Below are 25828 nucleotides of genomic sequence, written 5' to 3'. Positions count from 1 at the left end.
TCTTCTCTGACTACAATCCTCTGTCTTAATGCCTCTCTCACCCTGTTATACTTGCTGATTTCATACTGTCTCCAGTGCTTTGATACATGGCTATTATAAAAGTCCATCAGCTCCCTTCTGCCTTCATTTATCTCCCTGTCTCTGGTTACCCATAACCAAGATCTGTCCTTCATGCTAGAGATGATGTTTCCAGACTTTCTGATTGTCAGAAAATGGCCAACCAAAATGATAGACAATATTAGCAGGGGCAAAATCAAGGAACAGGCATGTGGCAGGTGCGCAGGCTCACTTGCCCATCACTGTGCAGAGCAGGGAAATCTGTCAGGACCAGACCTCAGAGTCTTGGTGAGGATCAGAGACCCTTGGGCTGTGTAACCTTTGAACTGCAAGAGCAGGGAAGCACCACCCCTTTACGGGCATAATCAGGAGTGAAAGTGTTATGGGTGGGGAGCTCTCCTTGTTCCCATCTGCTGCTGAGAGATATGGGCTTCTTATGATATAAGAAGGTTTTGTCCAGCCGGTGTGGCTCAGTGGTTGAACATTGACCTATGAACCAGGAGGTCACAGTTCAATTCCCAGTGAGGGCACATGCCCAGGTTGCTGGCTCGATCCCTAGGGTGGGCTGTACAAGAGGCAGCTGATCAACTATTATCTCTCATCATTGATGTTTCTATCTCTCTCCCTCTCCCTTCCTCTCTGAAATCAATAAAAATATATTTATTTAAAAAGAAAAGGAATTTTCTGAGACTCACATGAGAGAATGAGTGGCATTTTTTTTTCATGGAGTTAAATACCCTGAGTTTCCAAGGTCCCATTTCCTTCCATCCTGTATGGAAGTAGAGTAGCTGTAACTTCAGCAGAGCTAGGATTAAAGCTGTTGCCAGAGTTCCTGTTTGATATTGCACATGAAAAGGAAAATGGGGGTGGGGGTTCTTGCAACCTAGTTCAGTATCTGGTTAAAACTGTAGTCTTACTTCTCTACTCTGACTGACTTGGGCGGAGCTACAGAGCCTAAGCCTAGGACCCCCGCCACAACTGACTTGGGGGAAGCTGCAGAGACCCTGGGGGCCCGCCACAGGAGGAGATATAGAGGCCAGAGCCTCCCTAAGAGTTCAGTTCAGGATTTGGAACCAGAATTCCCCTGGACGAGCAGATCTGCGAAATAAAGGTTAAACTTCCCTCCTTAGAGTGCCAGCTGATTGTTCTCCCGCGCATTCTCCCACAACACACGGTCTAATCCAATACCAGGCTAGGTTAGCTTATGTTCCCCGCTGTGATCCATCAGTCCATCGCTTGTGGGGTCCGCTTGGTCATGGGCCATATGGTTTCTAGGAACACGGCAAAGCAAGAGAGCCACAAGAGCCAAGAGAGCCAAGGGAGGCAAGAGAGAAAATGCTTTGTCTAGGGACTACTAGTATGTATTCCCAAATTTTTGCAGGCTTGCAGTGGCCATGCCCTCTAGCCAGTGATTTATGTTTCAGGTTAAACTGGCAGGCAGGCATCTGCCCTATGTCACCCCAACTTCACTGCACATGTATCCATCTCCCCTTTGTTAGACTCCTTCCATCAGTGATTTGCAGGGACTGGACCGGTGGTTCCCTGGAGAGTATGAAATTGCAGCTTCCTGGTGAAGTTGCCCAGATGGCCAAGCTTATGATGTGTGGCCTCACTTGCACCCCTTTCCTATTATTAATACCTAGCTAATTACACTGGTGTCGATAGTACAACAATCATATGATGTTTCAATGCTGAATCCATCCTGAGCCTTGCAGTATGAGCCCTTCCCCAGCCGAAGCAGAAAAACAGCTACGCAGTTGAACTTGCGTCAGGTGACAAGCACAGTGTATCAGCCTTCACAAGCAAGGAGACGCCAGTCCCTTCACTGGTGGGACAGTGCAACTGGGGCCCAAGCCTTGTAAAGGAACAGTCTGAGACAGGCTGAGCCTCACCTAGGAAAGGCTGGAATTTCTGTGATTGCTCCTCAAACCCTGTGCCTAGTTAGCATCAGACAAAGGGGCTTCAGGTACTGCTTTATCTGGCAAAGAGACTTTCTAACCCTAAGGCCTGTGCAGTTAAACTAGAATGACCGCTCTGTGACCTTACCTTCATTATAATAATAAAAACACACCCCTGGGTGGAGATTGGACATGCGAGCATGAAGAAGCAGGTAGGTCCCCTGCCAGGTGCCTGAGAGTTCCCGCCTCTAGATAGTTAGACATCATCTTTTCTGCCTCCACCTTTTTAACACTGTCTCCTGGCTTTTGTTCAAGAGCAGCGGACATTTCTTTCTCCCTTTAGATTCTGTCTCCCTCCGGCACATACGCTTTTTAAAAAACCTCTTGCCCAAGTACTGTTTTGCGGTGAATTCTCTTGATTTCCATCTCAGGAGTTTCCTAGAATCCTGGATGCCGGTAACACTTCACTGTGCAGTCACCTGAGTGTAACAGCTTTCGCAGCCGATGAGGTGCCAACCCCTTCCCAGGCACATCGTGGGCTGGGTTCCACGCCTTGTCATTGCCAAGGATCAGCTGCCTCCCTGGGAGCACTGGGTTTCCACGGAATTACGTAGGAAGCCAGGGCCTTCTCTGCATGGCCAGGCCACAGGGGTTAAGTCTTAAAAAGTTTAACCTTTACTTCTGAGGGATTGAAACATCACAATGAAATAAAAGTTCTAATAGTTTCCTTTCATAACCCAATTTCTATGTGCTCCGGATTCACATCTTCTCCAACCTGGGGGAGAGGGTAACACCTGCGGCCTCAGTCCTGCTCCCTCTCTGCTGGGCATTGCCGGGAAAGTCACTGAACTGTGTCCACTTATTCCAATAGCAGTTGGGTGCTTAGCTGCCCTTTTAAGCAGCAATCCTTATTTAATTTCTATGCTGTTTCCTACAACGTCAATTACTAACCTCTCCTCTATTTGCAGGCTCTCATTCTCAGGAAAAACTTTGCTGCTATAATTACAGAATCTTGAAAACTAACATCTTTAATGTTTCTAATCAAACATGTAAACGTTTCTTCGTATTTATTTTTTTCTTTTTCCTGGTTTACTCTTTCTGAAGCACACAACCTCATCACCTCTCACTCTATATTCTATTAGTTATCCATCATATCTTTCACGACTTCAATTTCTTATTTATACATTTCCCCTCCTCTCATAAACATGTTCCAATAAATCAAAATATAATTTAATAAAATATCTGTTTGTCTTCCAGCTATCTTTGCTCCGTATCTTTCTTTTCAGTGCACACTTGACTCATCTCTTCACTCATACCTATTCACTCATCTCTTAATTTTTATTAACCAAGTTCCACCACCAAAACTTCTCTCTATGAAAGCTAAAATATCAGCAGTTACTGGTAAGGGTAAAATTTGTTAAGTGTTTTACAACTATCAGAGTTCATTCTTATTAAATGTCCTCAAATTTTCCGTTCTCTGCCAGTCTCTGATTTCCCCTGGCTTATTAGCTGAACCTCTGATCAGAGAAATCCCTCCATCTTTAATTTTTTTTATCCCTACCCTATCCTATTTAGCCTGACCCATACTGAATAAAAGTATTGAAAGAAAACAAGTATATAAGCAAATTAAAGTGATGGAACAAATGCATTCAATTTTAATAGCATAAAAATTACATCTACATGTCTGCCTTTAGTCTCCTCTCATATATTATGTGTTTATTACGAGTCATACAAATCTGCCAAAATAAAATTATATATATATATTCACATATTACATGTATATTTAAACTATGTATTTAAAAATAAGCTTTACCAACTGTATATTTGTGTTACTTTTCATTAGGATTAATTCTTTACAGTGTTTTAGGTGTTTTGTGAAATAATCTTTAAATGATTCCTCTGTAACACTGTGGCAGTTTTGCCTTCAGCTATGCATATGTTATATATGACATGCATATTTAATGTAAATATCACACACATAGATAAAAAAGTATGATTGGACAATTTACCACTTACCTTCAATGGTGAAGGTTAAGAGACATTTATTTTTTAAAATAAATTACTTGGGTTAAAGATAGACATAGCTTCTCATTGTCAAACCAAATGTAATAGTAAAAGAGGAAACTCCTAGAAAATGTAAGCATACAATGGAATGGATAGATAAAATAATAGCCTTGTTTATCTACATTACCAAAAGATGTATTTCAATATTCCCTTTGCCAAATAGGGGGGGAAAGTAGTCAGGGAGAATTTTTCTTCTCAGCCTCTAAAGATAGAAAGAGAAATTCTGTCTAAGAATACATAAATTGTAAATGACATTTAACAGATATCACATGTGAAAGTGCCTTCAGTGCACTATTTCCAATTTGCTTAGACAACCTGAAAGTAAGACATCAAGATAAGTGCCCGTAACTTGCCCCAGAATGGCCAAGCTTTAAAGAGAAACAGTATTTTCTGATTTAACTTATTACTATTGATTCACAAGGGAGAAGTTGCATTCAAATGTGTATTTTCAAAATAACACATCATACACTAAAAACATCAAAATATATCAAAGCAGAGCTTAAACAAAAAAAAAAAAAGGAAAATGAGAATAAAACTACCATAATTGACATGCAAACATATCCATTCCAGCTCATGCTGGCAGCCTAAAATATTAATAATTTGTTTCTTTTAATATACACTTGTTAAAAATCCAATTAAAGTCAATTGTGGAAGAAAAAGAGCCTCCAAATATTTATTTTTACACTATATTCGAGCTTCTTTTGTGTCTAATTCCTGTTGTAACCTCATTTAAACAGCTTAAATGCAAGCATATCACACAAGCATAATTACTGACTTATCTCATTCAATCTTGCTTCTCATGCCCCGCCTCAGTGCAGCTGGCACCGAACCATAGTTATACACCAGGAAAACTACCAGCTGGAAGTCTCAGGGGAGTTTTTCATAGAGCCCTTATTTTGGACAGTTACACAAGCATTGCTAAGCAGTGGAGGTCTGGGTTATTTATTCCTCATTTCTTTACATCTCTTCTCCCAAACCTGGATGTATACCAGATTCCTGTTTAGTCTCTATATGTGAAACCTATTGAAATTTGGGACCGTCTTTGAATAATTCACTGTATAAAGCTGAAAACCTTGACTATTAGCTATCTAGAATATTTGAGTCCTTCTAGTTCTAAACAGACTATTTTTTTTACCTACTTACATACTGAACTTCCTGGACACATTTTTTGCAAAATGTTCATATTACTTTATACGAAAATATATGAGCTCATGAAAAAAGGTTTTAGCAATATAAAAGGTCTAAATCCAAAACACATTTAACCAAAAAGTTTCAATATAAAAATGTGGGAAAAATGTACAAGACACATAGGAATGAAAGAAATCTAGGTAGCAATCTTAATATCTGATGGAATCAAACTTAAGGCAAAACAATATTTTTTAAAAATATGCTGTATTCTGCCTGTCTGCGTGGCTCAGTGGTTGAGCATTAATCTCTGAAACAGGAGGTCACAGTTCAATTCCTGGTCAGGACACATGCCCAGATTGTGGGCTCAATCCCCAGTGTGTGGCGTACAGGAGACAGACAATCAATGATTCTCTCTCATCATAGATGTTTCTATCTCTCTCTCTCTCCCTCTCCCTTCCTCTCTGAAATACATAAAAATTTTTTTAAAGATGCTGTTTTCTGATAAAAGGAACAACAAAAAGAGTATATAGAATTATGAACATACTAACATATATAGACTTAACTATGTAGCCTCATAATATATCAAGCAATATAGAAGAACTATTAAAACTATTGTAACTGGTGATTTTAAGACACTTTATGCAGATACAAAGAAAGCAATGAGGAAAAACTATATGTAGACATCAAAGGTCTGAATAAACAATTAATAAGCTGGCTCGGTCTGAGTATACCAATTGGTTCAGCGTGCTCCGGTGTACTGAAGGGTTGCTGGTTCGATTTCCGGTCAGGGCATAGACCTTGGTTGTGGGTTTGATCTTCAGTTGGGGAGCATAGGGAAGGTGACCAATTGATGTTTCTCTCTCACAATGATATCTCTCTCTCTACCTCTCTCTCTCTCTGAATTTCTATCTACCCCCTATCATCCTCCCAACCCCTTCTCTTCTCCTTCCTCTCTCTAAGCATGCCTTTGAGTGAAGACTGGAAAAAAAAAATTAACAAGCTTGAGTTAATTACATCTAGAACTCTACACTCACAGACAAAGAATGACTATTGTTTTTGAGCACATAACAAACATTAACAAAAATAGAGCATATGTTCAGTCATAAAAGCAGCAACAATAAATCCCAAAGGACAATATGATACACTTGTTCTCTGTCCCCAATATAACAAAATTTTATGTTAATAACAGAGATAACTTTAATTTTATATTTATTTGGAAATTAAACATTCTATTAAGTAATTATTGGGTCAAAAAAAGAGAAATTGAGAAATATTTTATAACTTCATGACAATGGAAACAGAACATATAAAATATGTGGGGCAGAGATGAGCAGTACTTAGAGTGAAAGTTATAGTTTCAATGTGTATATTAGTTAATTGGAAGATTAAACATAAGCAAACTCAATGTTTAATAAAAGAGCTTATAGAGTAGCAAGACCTAAAGAAACAAAGAAAAATAAAAAAACAAGGAGAGATATCAATGAAATTGAGAATAAAAATAGAGACAAGTAACAAAAACAGTTATTCTTTGAAAAGATTAGTAAGAAAGAATTTATATTAAGAAAAAAGAGGAAAGATACAAACACAGTGCAGAACATAAAAGGGAAATAAGATGCAAAATATATTTTCAAAAATTAAAGTGTTATGACAATTACATTAATAAATTTGAAAACCTATATGAAATAGGATATACTAGAAAATCATAAAATACCTAAAGTTATAAAAGATAAAATAAAACACTGAAAAGACCACTAAATCTTACAGACATTTAAATGTTAGACAATATCTCCCTTTCTCTAAAACTCTAGGTCTAGATGGCTTATTGGATCAGTTTTACCAAACTTTCAATGAGTAACTAATTTCTGTTTCATACAATTTATTTTTTAGAAAATGAAAAAGGGACAAAAAAGTATCCATCTTGTTTGTGAAGATGCTGTAATGCTAAAGCAATGAAAATAAGCAGAATTATGAGGCCATTTCACTTAAAAACATGCAAGCAAGTTTTCTAATATGTATGTATTAGAAAACTAAAATATATATGCTAACTAAAATTTATATATATATATATACATATATATATATATGCTAACTAAATTTCCAACTAAAATGTCATGATCAAGCAGAGTATATTACAGAAATGCAAGGATGTTTCAACATCCAAAATGTATATTTTACCACATTATTATTATTAAGACAAATAAAGTATATTATTTTAAAACCCTTTAGAGAGCTAGAAAGAGTAGGAAATTCATTTAAAGAGTGGGTTAACATACGTGTTAGTCCTCTAATATTGCATAATATATTACCCCAAAATTTGGCAGCTTAAAATAACTAACATGTACGTCATATTTTTTGTAAGTCAGGAAAGTGGACACAGATGAGCTGAATGGTTTTGTCTCAGAGTCTCTCACAAGGCTGCTATCAAGATGTTGGCCAAGACTGTAGTTATCTCAAATTTTCACTAAAAGAGGATCTGCTTCAAAATTCACTCACATGGCAGCTGACAGGCCACAAAAGAGCTGCTTCCAAACTCATTTGCATAATTTCACTGACCAGAAAAGATCTACTTCCAAGCTCACTCAGGTGGGTCTCTCCACAGGCTGCCTCATGACATAGCAGCTGACTTCCCCAGAGCAGACAGAGAGTGCTCCCAAGACAAAGGCAACAGTCTTTTCTATAACCTAATCTTGAAAGGGGCATCCTATTACTTCTGCCATATTGTGTTCATTAGAAATCAATAAATAATCTCACTCTACTCTCAAGAGAAGAGTAGTACACAAAAGTATAAATACCACAAGGCAAGCATTATCGGGGGCTGTCTTAGGTGCTGTCTACCAAAATGGGATATACCAAAACCTACACCAATGGAGGAACTTTAATGGGAAGAGTAGAAATCAAATCCATTCAATTTGAGATCAAAAATAATACAAAGATGCTTGCTGTCTTTATGTACACTATTTCTAACGATCAATATACTCTGGTGGTCTAGACAACATGATAAGAAAATAAAAAGTAATGAGGTGTAAGAGTTGGAAGAAAAGACACAAACTTTCAAGACATGAATAGATACTTTTAAAAAATCAATAACTAAAAAGTTAGCAAATTTACCAGCTAAAAAATCAACCTATAAAATTAAAAGCATTTATTTAAATCAACAGCAACCCAATAAAATATTACTTAAAAATAAGATACTATTCCTAAGAGCAACATAAATCATAAAGCATCTAAGAATTAATCAAAACAAAAATATAAATTTCCTCTTTAGAGGAAATGATAACGTTATAATAAATGACTATATTTATTAGTCTTGGTGGCTTAATCAACAGACATTTATTTCTCACTGTTCCTGAGGCAGAGAAGATCAAGGTCCTGGCAAATTTGGTTCCTAGTGATGGCCTTCTTCCTGGCTAGAAGATGTGTATATTCTTGTTGTATTCTCACATGGCACAGGGAGAGAAAGCTCTGGTCTGTACTTCCATCATAGGGGCTCCAACCTCCCAAAACCATCATATGAAGGATTAGGACCTCAACATATGAACTTAGGGAGGGGACAAGAACAATGTCCTATAACAAGGACATTGATGCTTATCAGAATAAAGGAAAAGATTTTTCAAAGTCTCAAAAAGGATTATTACATATTATTAAAATATCAATTATAATTCCAGTTGAATATTTTTGAGTAACTTAAAAAACTTACTCTAAAACTTCATCTAAAATAATAAAAGCATAATATGCTAATTAGTCCAGACAGCTGAACGACCTTCTGGATATCCTTCCGGACGACCTTTCAGATGAAGACGGGGCTGCGAGAGCCAAGCCCCTTGCACCAATTTTATGCATCGGGCCTCTAGTAGATATATAAAAGTCTATTGAAACTAAGTCGACCTTATGAATGAATAAGAAGAAATTACATATCCTCCCAGATATTTATTCATATAATATATTCAAAGACATAAAAGCAAATTTTATTGACACAATATTGACAAAACAACAAAAAATAAATCTCAAAAAATAGACCCTAGCATATATGGGAACATTTTAGACCCATAAATAGTCAAAGAATGGGTTCTTTGAATGTTAGACAAATCTTATATTCCTGGGATAAATACTACTTGATGATAACATAGTAGTCTTTTTTTGTATAGTTGGGTTCAAATTTGTTAGAATTTTATTTAAAATTTTGTATATATATTCTTAAGGAATATTAGTCTGTAATTTTCTTTTATTGAAGTATCTTTTTTTAATATATTTTATTGATTTTTTACAGAGAGGAAGGGAGAGGGATAGAGAGTTAGAAACATAGATGAGAAACACCGATCAGCTGCTTCCTGCACACCCCCTACTGGGGATGTGCCCACAACCAAGGTACATGCCCTTGACAGGAATCGAACCTGGGACCTTTCAGTCTGCAGGCCAATGCTCTATCCACTGAGCCAAACCGATCAGGGCTTATTGAAATATCTTTGGATAATGCTGGTTTCATAGGATGAGTACAGAAGTTTTCTCTCCTTTTCCATTTTTTGGAAGAGTTTATGGATAATTAACTTTATATTTTTCTGGGCCTGCAGTTTTCTTCATAAGAACACATTTAACTACAAATTCAATGCCTTTTATAGAAATAGGACTAATTATGTTATTCACTTCTTTTTGAATGAGCTTTAATGGTTTCTTTCAAGATTTTTTTTCTATTTTATCTACCTTGTCATATTTAATAGCAGAAAGGTGTTCATAAATTTTCTAGTTATCTTTAATATCTGTTAGAGATGTCATTTCTCTCATTCCTGATGTCGTTAATGTGACTTTTTTTTTGGATCCATTCTGTTAATTCAGAAGTTTAGCAATTTTATTGATCCCAAAATACCAGATTTTCTTTTTTATCAATTTTCTCTATTGTTCTCTGTTTTATAGTTCATTGACTTTCACTTTGATATTTATTATTTTCTTTCTTCTCCTTACTTAGTATTTAGTTTTCTCTTCTTTTGTTAGTGACTTAAATTTTAAGCATAGGTAATTAATTTGAGACCTTTCCTGATTGTTTTCTAATACAGGCATTTGGTGCTATAAATTTCCTCCTAAGTAATACATTAGCAACATCTCATAAATTTTGATATTTTTTCATTGCATTCACCTAAAAATGTGTCTAATTTCTCTTTTTATTCCTTCTTTGACATGTGGGTTATTTAGAAGTTTGTTCTTTAGTTTCCAAATGTGCAGCTATTTTCTGGATATCTTTCTTTCTATTGGTTTCTTAATTAATTCTACTATAGCAAGAGAATATATATTTTATGGCTTAAATCTTTGTATATTGACTGAATCTTTCTTTATGGCTAAGAATATAGCATATCTTTGTAAATGTTAATGTACTCATGAAACAAAGGCATGCTTTGCTGCTGTTGCACAGTATGCTCTACAAATACCAAATTCCTTAAGTAAGTTGGCTGAGTTGTTAAAATCTTCTATACCTTGATTGACTTTCTGTTTACTTCTTCCATAAGTTATTGAGAGAGAGAGAGAAAGAGAGATAGAGAAAGAAAGAGAGAGAGAAAGAGAGAGAGAGAGATATGTTGAAATCTCCAACTCTAATTGTCAATTTATCTATTTCTCTAAGCAATCCTCTCAGGTTTTGTTTCATGTATTTTGGAGTTCTGCTATTTGATGCATACACATTTAAGATTATGTCCTCTTAATAAATTGATCCTTTTATTATTATGAAATGACTTATTTCATCTCTGGGGACATTTTTGGCTTTAAAATCTTGTTTGTCTGATAATAATATAGCCTTCCTGGGTTTTTTTAGATAAATATTAGCATAGTAGATCAATTTTCATCCTTTTCTTTTTAACCTATTTGTGTACTTTTACTTAAAATGCATTTCTGATAGGCAGCAGAGGATTCTTGCATCTTGGCCTAATCTGACAATCTTTGTCTTTTAATTTATATATTTATATCATTTACATTTAATTTAATGTATTAATATGGTAAAATTTAAGTCAAATAGCTTTCAGATTTTTTGCCTCTTTTCTCCTCTTTCTGATATTTTGTCAAGACTGGATATAATAATTGAAATGGATGTATGATAAAAGAAGTAAACAGATTAAGTGAGATTTCTTAAGTATCAAAGTGGAGAATTTTAACAGAATATGAATGTGAAGTTCAGGGGAGTGGACAGAGGTAATAATCTGAGAATTATCTGAACATCCTCAATATTTAAAGCTTTGAGTCTAGATGTGATCACTTGGGATGAAACAATATAGGGCAAAAGATAAGAACATCAAAGAAAAGTCCTAAAGTACTCGAAATTTTAGAAGGGAAATAAGAAGGTTAAGGAGGAACCTACAAATGGTACAGGTACAAAATCATAAGAGAAGTTGGAGGAGAAACAGATTAGTGTGTTATCTTCAAAGCCAAGTAGAGAAAGGCTTTAAAACCGAGAGTGAAATCAATTAACATGTTGTTTTAGGTAGGTTAATAAGGATAAAGACTAAAATGTGACTACTATATTAAATAATGTGGATGCCTTTGACAACTTCAATAAGAGCAGAGTTTGTACAATGGAGAGGACAAAGGCAGATATAAGTACATTCAAAAGAGAATGGGAGGGAAAATATTGGTGACAGTGACTATAGGTCATTTTTTTAGGTACTTATCTTGTAAAAGGGCTTATTAAAGAGCAGCTAAATAATAGCTGATTTGTTGCATAATAGAAATAAAGTAGTAGAGAGAAAAAAATTATCAGAAAATAGAGGAGAATGTTTCATTGTTCAACTCATTTTATGATGACAGCATAATACAAACCCCAAACCTATGAAGATATTATGAAAAAAGTTATAGAATACCCTGCATGAATATAGACTAAAATCTCATAAGGAGAGGTGGGGAAATGGTGGACAAAGACAATCAGTGGGGAATTTACAGTTTAAAGACAAATGCTTTTTGTAAAATCTTAGTATATACAAAAAAAGCTAAGAATTTTATTAAGCAAGGCAATTTATAAACAACAGATGTCATAAAAGCTATAATTACAACACTACTACCACCAAATAATCTCTTTTGGATAATATTACAAAAAAAAAATCCTAGTACCTGCCATACTTGGAAAAAGAAAGCCACAGAGATTATGAGGCAAGAGAGTAAAAAAACAAACAAACAAACAAACAAAAAGAACTTTAAATTTAAAAATGAAGATTTTCTGTAATATGCAGTCATATATATTCTAAAAATCCCAAATGTATTTCCACCTCTTAAACATATATCCTCCCACCTCTCTACCTGTCTCTTCTTCAAGACCTAGCCACAGTCAAATTCTTCTAGTTCTTATTCTTCCTTTTTCTTCTTCCAATTCAAAGTAGTGATAAGAATATTTTTAGCCCAGCTGGCATGACTCAGTGGTTGAGTGTCAACCTATGAATCAGGAGGTCAAGGTTCAATTCTTGGTTAGGGCACATCAATAAAAATATATTTTTAAAAGAATATTTTTAAACTACAACTTCTTTATTTAATTACTGTATCTTCAAATGGGCATAAAACACTAATGATAGATGATGATGATAGATAGATGATAGATAGATAGATAGATAGATAGATAGATAGATAGATAGATGATAGACAGATAATAGATAAGTAGATAGATAGATAATAGATATTCACTAAATTACCAATTTAAAATATGTGAACAATATTTTCATCACACAGTGTTTAGAGCATTGCTTTTCATTAGCACTAATATATACATGAGATCAAATTATAGATTTTTGCCTTTCTACTTAACTGTGACTGCTTTCTCTGGTAGATCTCCAAATCTATATTATCTTTTAAATTTCTTTTTGAATTCCTTCACCAGGGTAGCATGATATTTGGAGTCAAGTGTTACACATAAAAGCAAATCTATAAAAACAAAATAGAACCCTTTCTACTGGAATTGTAGCTATTCTCCTTTCAACCCTAAAGCTAGACATCTCTTAAACCATTTTTGCAATGACTTTCAGGGGTGGAAATATGTCATGAAACAAATTTCTGGCAATTAATATGGGCAACAGAAAGGAATAAAGAATGGCTTATGAAGGGGCTCAGCTCTGGCACACTTTCATTTGAACTAGATGCAATCACTTACTTGGGTTACACCTTTTATTTTAGCTCTCAGTTGTGTCCCACAACCGGGTTATGGTTGGTGCTACTTACATTATTGGTGATGTATATTCAAAGACACCAACGTGTTATGTGTACTTGCCATTTTCCAGGCCTTATTTGTGAAAAATAATTGATTTTCAGCACCACACACCAGCTGCCACAGACATATTACTTTTTTTCTGTTTTTTTTCTTTCTGTTTCCCACAAATGCTGTGTCAGACTTTCCTGCTGACATTTTCTTAAATCAGTGTTCAGAAATGCCCCCGCCCTTCCATCCCCCCCCCAAAAAAACACACACACATTGCTTAATCTCTGCTGTAAAACTTAAGATATACATTCAAATGTAATCAAACTAAAACAACTGCTTTAGTTTGCAGTTTTAGAAAGAAGTAAAACTCTTAACCTAGCACTTAACAAAGGTGTTTTTTAAAAAGTTCTGTTAGCAAAGATTTCCTAAAATGTGAACTAAAATGTAAAGCTACTATTGCTATTATTTGCTACTATTCCTATTGTTCTTTCCTTCATAGGTCAGAATTCATGGTTCTAAACATTTACATTTGTTTCATGGTAAATCTGATGCTTCAAACTGTCACTTGTTAGAGAAGGCCATCTGTGCTCCAAGGTTGGCGTTCCTCATTGCAGGCTAAGAAGTTCGTCATGTTAGCAAGTATTTATGGGGAGGAAACCTGAGCATAGGATGTGTCATTAAAAAACTGGATTGAAACAAACACACCTGCTATTCAATTCTTAAGAACTGGAAGTTTCCCTAAAATTATTCATGATTTTATTTTGTACTGAAGTATACATACCCACATTATTTATTTTCCAAAGACCCTGTTTGCCTAAGGATATTTTGGCTACCTGAAAATGCCATTATCTTATACTAATGATATATTGCCATAGTAAACAATAATTAATTAATGAAGAACATGTGATTGCTTTGTAAGATACCCAATATAATGGCAGATACAGCTAGTATGTGGCACAATAATTTTGTGGAACAAAAGTGTTTATTTTATAGTTGAATTTCACTAAGGTTTTTTGTTTTGTTTGGTTTGGTTTTCATGTGTTATTTGGGTAGAAAACATTTTACCACAAATTAGCTCTATAATAAAAACTTAGAATTTTAGTGATCAAATATTTCTTCATGTAGATTTAATAGTTACTGATTTCAGTAAAGAAATTATTTTATTTAGATAAAATAAAATAGTTCTGTAAGACTTATTACAAAATAATGATGCTTATAACCCCTTTCTATTTCCATTGCCCAGAGGCAACAACATTTAACCCTTTGACCTGGTTAAGTTCATTATAAGTAATTCTGTAAAATTTTTTTAGTTATAGAAATTATTAATTTATTTCCCAGCATGGAAAATAAAAATTTAGTCACCTGGCAAACACCATTCATGCCCTTCCCCCAAACATAAACAACTTGTATATCTGCAAAATTATTTCTCTGTCTTAAATATATCTGTATCTACTCATCCTCTGAATACTTTTATATTATACTTTCAATGAGGTCAGTAGTTAATGCTTATATTATGACTAGAGGCCCAGTGCACAAAAATTTGTCCCTCAGCCTGGCCTGTGCCCTCTCGCAGTCTGGGACCCCTCGGGAGATAACGACTTGCTGGCTTAGGCCTGCTCCCAGGTGGCAGAGGGCAGGCCCAATCCCTAGGTGCAGCCCCTGGTCGGGCTCAGAACAGGGCAGATTGGGAGGTTGTGATGCCACCCTCAGTCACGCTCAGGGTAGGGCCGATTGGGGGGTTGGGGCACCGCCCCCTGTCACACTCAAGGCAGGGTCGGTGGGGAGGTTGTGGAGCCACCCCCTGTCACGCACAGAGCAGGGCCCATCAGGGGGGTTTGGGCTCTGTACCCTGTCACACACAGAGCAGGGTCAATCAGGGGGTTGGGGAGCTCTCCCCTGTCACTCACAGAGTAGGGCCGATAGGGGAGTTGGGGCACCGCCCTCTGTTACACACAGAGCAGGGTGGATCAGGGGGTTGGGGCACCGCCCTCTATCACCCACAGAGCAGGGCGTATCAGGGGGTTGGGGCGCTGCCACTCTCACACTCACGGGCAGGGCCGAAGGGGAGGTTATGGCTCTACCCTGTCACACATAGAGCAGGGCCCGCGGGGGGGAGAGGGGGGGTTGGGGCGCCGCACCCTGACACACACAGAGCAGGGCCGATAGGGAGGTTGTGGCCCTGCCCCCTGTCACACACAGAGCCGCAGGGCAATCAGGGGGTTTGGGCGCTGCCCCCTGTCATGCTGATCCCAGTGCTGGGAGGCATATTACCCTTTTACTATATAGGATAGAGGCCTGGTGCATGGGTGGGGGCCAGCTGGTTTGCCCTGAAGGATGTTCTGGATCAGGGTGGGGGTCCCCACTGGGGTGCCTGGCCAGCCTGGGTGAGGGGATGATGGCTGTTTGCAGCTGGTCACACACCCTTCAGGGTGGGGGTCCCCACTGGGGTGCCTGGCCAGTCTGGGTGAGGGGCTGAGGGCTGTTTTCAGGCTGGCGGGTGACTGAAGCTCCCAACTGCTCCTTTTTTTTTTTTTTTTTTTTTTTTTTTTTATTCTGGGCCAGCTTTAGGTCTGACTCCAGCTCTGAGGCCTCTGCTGCTGAAAGAAGGTATCTGGTTTGTTTGTGTTCTATAATCGAAACACTGTATCAACTCCAGCTCTGAGATTCCGGCTCGCTGAAAGCAGGTTTCTGGGGTTTTGTTTAACTGCTATGTTTGTAACTATGTTTCAAGCTGCAAGCTCAGAGGCCGGCAAGGCAGGCAGGGAACGTTGATTTCCTCTGTCACTGAAGCAAGCAAGCCTCATGTTAGTTTCAAGCTGCCTGGCTGCCGGCCGCCATCTTGGCTGGCAGTTAATTTGCATATCACCCTGATTAGCCAATGGGAAGGGTAGCAGACGTACGCTAATTGTCACGTTCCTCTTTTATTAGATAGGATTATGTGACTATTATTCCTAGGCAAATTATCTACTAAATGAAGTTTACTATGTGGGTTTTGTTGTTATTGTTGTTGTTTTTTTGGGGGGCAGAATCACAATGTTTTATTTACATTGAAGGTAATATTATCTTGCTTTTACCTTTTTGTATTACTTTTCCCAGTGATTTAGCCCCAAGCTTACCCTAAGTTGTGTACATTTTCTCTCAATATGTTCAAATGCCTCATGGTCCTATCAATTGCTTCATCGTGCAGTTTTTGACCTGCTTTCACCATCTGGAGCACAGCTCTCACCCTGACATCCCCTTTTACCGTCATCCTGGAGCTTTATCTTTTTTTCTTGAGTTGGAACCATTTACCTCCTCCTGGATCTTATTATTTCTTCTGTCTTGCTTTACCCACTCCTTAAGTCCCAGAGAAAGGAATTGTAGATGGTAAATTGTTTTGAGAATTCCCACATCTGAAAATATCTTTGTTTACCTTACATTATACATAACTAATTGTTGGATGTCCTTCTCTTTCAGAGTTGAATGCCTTGCTCCACTGTTTTTAGCTTCTAGTGTCACAGAGAAATTCACAGACATTTGGACTACTGATTCTTTACATGTGATCATTTTATTGTTTGCTTGTTTTTTTGCCGGGAGCCGGTCTATCCTTGCTGTTTCAAGGGACCTGGCATATATGGCATACTGTTCTTAATATGTTTGCTCACCTTCTTGGCACTATGTGTTTTAACCAAGGTCTCTGAGAAAGGTTGTTTCCCCAGGTAGGGATTTTCTCCTGAAGTTAGGGAGGGAATAAAACCCCTTAACTAAGTGCCAGGTGGGTAATTAATCACTTTAACTACGAACAATCATGCTTAAGCTACATAATCTTTACTCCCTGGAATGGAGATAAGAAACGCCCTAATCTTTGGAATAGAGATTGATAGGATTGTAATCAACTGGTATAAATACAGATGTAACAAGACAACAGGACACAGAACCTACTCAGAACCTACACACAGAACCTAGACACAGAACCTACACAGAACCTAGAGACAGAAGAACTTCGCTGGAGAGAACATGGCAAAAGATCCTGGACAGAAACTGGACACACAACCTAGAGACAGAACCTAGTGAGAGAACCTGGCTGAAGAACCTGGCCACAGAACCTGGCTACAGAACCTGGATAGAACATGGCAAGAGAACCTGACTAAACATGGCGACCGAACCTGGCTGGAGAACCTGGAGAACCTGGCTGGAGAACCTAGCAAGAGAACATGGACACAGAACTTGGCTGGAGATTGTGGCTAGAGATCCCGGCAAGGATGCTGATCAACTGAACGCTGTCTCCGTGTCATTCCTTCTTTGCCGACTCCGTCCACACCTTTGGAGACCCTGACAAGAGAACCCAGCTATGATCACCTGAACGCTGCCTCTGTGTCATTCCTTCTTCGCCGACTCAGTCCACATCTTTGGGGACCCCTGGACCTGCTGGGGTTGGACCCCAGCAGTTTTCTTCTACAAGCTTTTGTAATTGTGCCATTTATTCCAGTCATTTGATATTTCATTATGGTATGCTTTAATGTGGGTCATTTTTGCCCATGTAATGTGTTCTGTTGATTACAAAAAAAGCATGTCCTTTAATTCAATGAAATCTTGAGTCATTTCTTGACTAAATTTTTAAATCCTCGCCCAAGGATATGTTTTTATTGATTTGAGAGAGAGAGAGAATAACATCAATGTGAGAGAGAAACATCAATTGGTTGCCTCCCATACATGCCCCAACCAGGAATCAGGGATTAAACCTGTGACCTAGGTAGGTGCCCTGACCGGGAAACTTTTGGTGCATGGGATGATGCTCCAACCAAATAAGCCACCCAGACAGGGCTTGAAAATTTTATTCACTCAATCTTCTGGGATCTCTCCTTTTGATACACCTTTCATTTGGTGTCTGGACTTCCTGGTCTGATACTGAAAGCACATATATATATATTTTTTTCTCCCTGTCTTTTGTATCTAATGATTCCTGACTACTCATACTTCAAGATGGGACATCAAAAAGTGGTATGAAGCTCTGCATTGAGACCCTCACTGTAGGTAAGTCATCTGGCAGGGCTATTTCATTAAGGAAACTTGGATGTGGGTGGCTTTAGGTTTTTCTCTTTGGTTACTCAGATTTCTCAGAGTGGAGTAAGGCTATTTCCTGCATGGAGTATAAGATTGTAAGATTCTGAGATCCAATCTGGAGAAGAAAATTGGGCATTTCAATAAGAGAAAGAACTGAAAAGAAAGCCTTCTTGAAATGATTGCAGTGTCATAAAGAATGCAGGCAGTTCAAAAAAGTTTTGTAAATCAATAGATTTTTACATAATTGCAATAAACATTTATATCTTTTAAAAATTTGTTCACTCTTTTATTTTAGTAAATCTACTTTTGAAAATTTAATGCAAGAAAACAGAAAATTGCCAAAGATATGTTACTTAATATTATTTATTATACAAAGATCTAGAAAACACCTAAATGCCCCAAGTAGGATTAACTTTATTATGTACTAGAGGCCCAGTGCATGAAATTGGTGCACTGGGGGGGGATGGTCCCTCAGCCTGGCCTGCACCTCTTGCAGTCCGGGACCCCTTGCTCCTTACCACCCACCTGTTCCTTACCACTTGGCTCACTGCTCCTTATCACTGCCTCAGAAGTGGGAGAGGCTCCTGCCAACATGGCTGCACTCACCAGCTGTGAGCCCAGCTTCTGGCTGAGCAGCGCTCCCCCTATAGGAGCGCACTGACCACTAGGGGGCAGCTCCTGCATTGAGTGTCTCCCCAGTGGTGGTCAGTGTGCATCATAGTGGCCAGTCATTCTGGTTGTTCCACCATAACGGTTACTTAGGCTATTATTATATGGATATGCCTGTGGGATCGGGCCTAAACCAGCTCCCCAACATCCCTTGAGAGGTCCTGGGTGGCGAGAGGGTGCAGGCCAGGCCAAGGGATCCCACAGGTGCATGATCAGGGCCAGGGAGAGACATGGGAGGTTGGCCAGCTGGGGAGGGACCGAGGGAGGGCTCCAGGGCATGTCCGGTCCATTTGGCTTAGTCCCAATCAGCCAGACATCAGCAGCAAACTAATCTACCAGTGGTCAGTGCACATCATAGCCAGCGGTTGAGTGGTCTTAACATATCATTAGCATATTATGCTTTGATTGGTTGAATGGCCAACTGGTCAACCATACACTTAGCATATTAGGCTTTTATTATATAGGATTATGTGTTATATATTATACACTATTAGAATATCTTATGTATCTTATATTAGATCTTATATTTTATTACATATATATGGTAGCTGTTCTTATAGTAGACAATAGGCATTAATCAACTTCATTTCTCATGGCTCTTACTTCTTTATTATTTAAAATAGAAAGAAAGATAAGAGAGAAGAAGGGAGTGAAAGGGAATAATCTTTTCTAGTTCTTACAGTCTTGGACAGTAGAACAGAATGCTGCAATTTTGACTGTCCTTTATTGACTCTCACCATCTTCAGCATTTTTATTGACTTAGTGAAAATCTCTTCATGCTATAAGTGGCCAAGAATATAGATGACATTGATGACTTCTAATCTACTTATACAGTATAGTAAATATTCTAATGTTCCTCCCCACCCACAGCTAATGTTGTCCTCTATCAAAATGTCATAAATGCTGAAGAACTGAAAATCAGAATCTCAAAACCATAAAAATAATTTAAATTTAGCTGTAAGGCCATCTTAATGCCCTTATCAAGGTTCTGGTCTTTGAATAAGCAGTCAGAAGTGCTGAAAGTTTTTCTGTTTCATAAAAGGCAATAGTAACCTGGCACAAACCAGGACAGTGAAGTCAGAAAGTCTAAGAAGTTTCTTTTTGTTACATAGAACAAAGAAATGAGCTATACTGTCTAAAACCTGTCAGGGTTTCTGGAATAAGTGATTTTTTTGTTTGTTTTAGAACCATTTAAAAATTCTCATGGACTAAAGATTTTAGTCAAAATATATTTTTCTCTCCCAAAAATAAGATTAGGAAGGGAAGAAGGGAAGAAGAAAGAGGCTACATTAACTGTACTTCAAGCAAAGGGAATAATTATTTGAAGAAAATACCTTAAAATTTAAAAATATTATTAGATTACAATCATCATAGATATGTAAGTATTAATGCAAACACAAATAGAACATAAAACACTTTTTTAAGGTACTTTTTATACACTTCTATTATATGACTACAATTTCACTGAAAATTATTTTTATTGGTAATTAAATTCAGTCACTGAAAAAATGTAATAAAGCTATTAATGAAAGTGTTTAAATAATCTTTTAATTCTGTGCTTAACTTTTGAACAGTAACTGGCGTTCAAACAATATATATATATATATATTAGAGGCCCAGTTCACAGATTTGTGCACTCGTGGGGTTCTTCCACCTGGCCTGAATCCTCTCACAATCTGGGACCCTTTGGGGGATGTCAGAATGCCAGTTTCAGCCCAATCCCCATAGGCCAGGCCAAGGGACATACCAGTGCACGAATCTGTGCACCGGGCCTCTAGTATGCATATAAAATCTTTGGTTAATCTCTTCCCACACTGCCCCCTCCCCGCTTCCCTTTGAGATTCATCAGTCTGTTCCATGTTTCCATGTCTGTGCATTGAGTGTCTGCCTCCTTGTGGTCAGTGCACGTTATAGCTACCAGTCTAAAGGTCAAATGGTCACTTAGGCTTTTATATACATAGATGTGTATATACTAGTATCTATACCAATAAAAGGGTAATATGCTAATTAGACTAGAAATGTTCCAGATGTCCTTCTGGACAAAGCCATGGTGGCGGGGGCTGACGCAGAGGCAGTTACGGGCAATTAAGCTGTCAGGGGAGGGCAGTTAGGGGTGATCAGGCAGGCAGGGGAGGGCAGTTAGGGGCAATCAGGATGAAAGGGGAGCAGTTAGGGGGCAATCAGGCTGGCAGGGGAGCAGTTAGGGGCAATCAGGCTGACAGGGGAGCAGTTAGGGGGCGATTAGGCTGGCAGGCAGAGGCAGTTAAGGGCGATCAGGCCAGCAGGCAGGTGAGGTGTTAGGAGCCAGCGGTCCTGGATTGCTAGAGGGATTTGGCCTAAATCAGCAGTTGGCCATCCCCTGAGGGGGTCCATAATGGATAGGGTGAAGCCTGGGCTGAGGGACCCCCTCTATGCATGAATTTTGTGCATCAGGCCTCTAGTGTGTGTATATATATATATATATATATATATATATATATATATATATATATAATAAAACTAGAGGCCCGATGCATGAAGATGCATGCAAGAATGGGCCTTCCTTCCCCTGGCTGCTTGGCACCACCTTCGCTCCAGCCTAGAGCTGCCTTTTCGCCTTCCCATGCTGCCCAGAGGCCCAGAGCCGCCTTTTTTGCCTTCATTCTTCCCTGGAGCTGTCTTTCCGCCTTTCTACACTGCCCAGAGGCCTGGAGTGGCTGGGGCAGTGCAGAACTCTTGCATCATCGCCATGGCAACAACACAAGCATCCCGCCCTGCCCCTGGCCGCTTGGTGCCTACATATGCAAATTAACCCACCATCTTTCTTGGGTTAATTTTCATACTCACTCCTGATTGGTTGGTGGGTGTCGCAAAGGTATGGTCAATTTGCATCTTTCTCTTTTATTAGTGTAGATTATTGGTTTTATTTATTTATTTATTTTCAATTATAGTTGACATTATTATTATTTTATATTACCTTCAAGTTACAGAATAGTGGTTTAACAATTATATACTTTATGAAGTGATTCCCCCCAATAATTCTAGAACCCACCTAGCAGCATACATAGTGATTACAATTATTGACTATATTCCCTCTTTACATTCTTAGCATTTTCATAGTTACTTTTATTGATCAACTAAATCTATAAAACTTAGATTGGGTTGAATACATGTACTCATGTATATATAGATATGAATAGATATAGATAGGTAAATAGTTTGATAGATAGATATAAACAGATATAGATAAAATAGATTTGGTTGAATACATCTATTATCCCCCTGTTCCCCAGTTTAGAGGCTCTGCTTTTGAAGGCCTAAGAAGGCTTTCCTCGCCCTAAGGTCATAAATATATAATTCTTCAATTATGAAACAGATTTTTTTATATACTGATTTTTATACCCCCAATCTTGATTAAAACTTGGAAGTTTTAATATCTATATATAGCAACAGATAATTTTCTATTGTCTATAAACAAATTGCATAGTCTCAAATAATAAAAAAAATTAGTTCTGTCTTTACACTTTTCATATATTTTGTTTTTCTTGCTTTAAGGGACTAGTTAGGACCTCTATTTGTATGATGAATAGAAGTGCTATTAGTGGACATCTTTAACTTGTAAAAGATTTTAAAGAATACTTGGTGTTTTGCTATTAGGTCTGAGTTACTACATGCTTATATAAAACGCCATTTCTCAAGTTGAAGTTCTTTGCTATTCCTAGATTTTTGCATATAATATAAATAAATGCTGTTTTATTTGTAATCACTGCTTCCTTATAACAATATATTTTTTTCCTTTAACCTGCTAATATGCAGATTGCATTGATTGATTTTCTAATGTTAAACAAATTTTCTTCCTAGAGTTTACTCAACTGGATCTTAATATAGTTTCATACCAATAGATTGTGGAATTTGGTTTGCTAATATATGTTTTAAGATTTTTAATCCAGGAGCATGACAGATGTGGGTCCATAATTTCCACTTTTATGTGCTTGTCATATTTTCTATCTTAAGTAATCCAAAGGAAAGTAGAAAACAATCATGAATAAGTTTATAAATAATTTTTAGATTAACATATATAAATATCTTAAAAAATAAAATCTATTAAGGATGACAAAAGAATACATGGAAAATATAAATGGCCTGTAGCTACTAAAAAAATTTGATTTCTTATTAAAATTTGCTCATAAAGAAAATTCCAAACCCAAATTTGCTTTTTTGCAAATTTAAAGAAACCATCACAAATTTCATGCACTCTTTCGGAAAATAAAGGAAGAAAGAACATTTCTCAACTAAATTTATGAGAGTAAAGTACGTTAAAACAAAAATCTGACAAAAATTTATTTCCCCCTTTTTTATACACCAATAATGAACTCACAGAAAGAGAAACTAAAAAAAACAATCCCATTTACCATTGCAACAAAAAATTTAAGATACCTAAGAATAAACTTAACTAAGGAGGTAAAAGAACTGTACTCAGAAAACTACAGGACATTGAAAAAAGAGATAGAAGAAGACAAACAAATGAAAGAATATACCTTGTTTATGGATTGGTAGAATCATCATTAAAATGTCCATACAACCCAAAGCAATCTATAGATTCAATGCAACTTCCATTAAAATAACAATGGCATATTTCACAGACCTAGAACAAACTCTCCAAAAATTCATATGGAATAAAAAAAGACCCGGAATAGCTGCAGCAATCCCGAGAAAGAAGAACAAAGTTGGAGGGATCACAATACCAGATATCAAGCTATATTACAAAGCCAGTGTTCTTAAAACTGCCTGGTACTGGCACAAGAACAGACATAGACCAATGGAACAGAACAGAGAACCCAGAAATTGACCCAAGCCATTATGCTCAAATGATATTAGACAAAGGAGGCTAGAGCATACAATGGAGTCAAGACAGTCTCTTCAATAAATGGTGTTTGGAAAATTGGTCAAACATAGGCAAAAAAATGAAACTAGACCACCAACTTACACCATACACAAAATAAACTCAAAATGGATAAGGACTTAAATGTAGGACAGGAAACCGTAAAAATCTTAGAAGAATCCATAGGCAGCAAAATAGCAGACATATGTACAACAATATTTTTACCAATACAGCTCCTAGGACAACGGAAACTAAGAAGGAAAAACAAGACAAAACAAATGGGACTACATCAAAATAAAGAGCTTCTTCACAGCAAAAGAAACCATCAACAAAACAACAAGAAAGCCCACTGCATGGAAAATTATATTTGCCAATGTTATATCTGAAAAGGGTTTACTCTCCAAAACTTATAGGGAACTCATACAACTTAACAAAAGGAAGATAAACAATCCAATAAAAAAAATGGGCAAAGGACCTAAATAGACACTTTTCAAAAGAGGACATACAGAAAGCCAAGAAACATGTAAAAACATGCTCAAAGTCACTAATCATCTGAGAGATGCAAATCAAAAAGAGAATGAGGTATCATCTCACACCTGTCAGAATGGCTATCATCAACAAAAGACAAGTGCTGGCAAGGATGTGGAGAAAAAGGAACACTCATGCATTGCTGCTGGGAATGCAGACTGGTGCAGCCACTGTGGAAGACAGTATGGAGATTCCTCAAAAAGTTAAAAATGGAACTCCCATTCGACCCAGTGATCCCACTTCTAGGAATATTTCCCAAGAAATCAGAAACACCAATCAGAAAGGATATATGCACCTCTATGTTCATAGCAGCAAAAATTACAATAGCTAAGATTTGGAAACAGTGTAAGTGCCTATCAGCAGATGAATGGATTAAAAAACAGTAGTACATCTACACAATGGAACACTATGCTGCTGTAAAAAAGAAGGAATTCTTACCATTTGCAACAGCATGGATGGGACTGGAGAGCATTATGCTAAGTGAAATAAGCCAGTTGGAGAAAGAGAAATGTCAGATGATCTCGCTCGTTTGTAGAATATAATGAACAACATAAACTGATGAACAAAAATAGATATAGAGATATAGAAGCATCACACAGACCGTCTAACCTCAGAGGGAAGGCAGAGGAGGGGGACAGTAAGAGAGCAACCAAAGGACTTGTATGCATGCATATAAGCATAACCCATGGACACAGACAATAGGGGGTGAAGGCATGTGCTGGGGGGTGGGAGTGGCCAGGGAGAGGTCAATGGAGAAAAAAGGAGACATGTAATACTTTAAACCAGTGGTTCTCAATCTTCCTAATGCTGGGACCCTTTAATACAGTTCCTCATTTTGTGGTGGCCCCCAATTTCATTGTTACAAATTGAACATAATTAAAGCATAGTGATTAATCACAAAAACAATATGTAATTATATATGTGTTTTCCAATGGTCTTAGGCGACCCCTGTGAAAGGGTCGTTTGACCTCCAAAGGGGTCGCGACCCACAGGTTGAGAACCGCTGCTTTAAACAATAAAGAATTTAAGTTTTAAAAAAATGTACCTCCCCAAAAAAGAAAATTATTGAACAATATTTCTCAATGTATGAAGTGCAGAAAATTCTTGAAAATATTGGCAAAACAGATGCAGAAATATGTAAAAACATAATACATTATGCTCAAATTCTATTCATTCTAAAAATGAAAGCTTAGTTTAGCATTCAAATAGTCTACTAATTTAATTCACAGTATAATGAAATAAAAGTGTCCATTTCAATATATGCAGACAAATCACTTGACAAAATTCAATATTTCATAATCAGAATATAAATGATAGAAAGTTATTTTAAAACAACACTATCATGTACATAAACTTATTTTAAAAATATCAAAAAATCAAATTGAAAATAAAATTTATAGATAAAGATTTAAATTAAGCAAAGTG

Source organism: Myotis myotis, unplaced genomic scaffold, assembly GCF_014108235.1.
Source record: "Myotis myotis isolate mMyoMyo1 unplaced genomic scaffold, mMyoMyo1.p scaffold_m19_p_8, whole genome shotgun sequence".
Classification (NCBI taxonomy): domain Eukaryota; kingdom Metazoa; phylum Chordata; class Mammalia; order Chiroptera; family Vespertilionidae; genus Myotis; species Myotis myotis.
The sequence above is the reverse complement of the archived record's forward strand: the minus strand, read 5'-3'. Positions refer to the sequence as shown.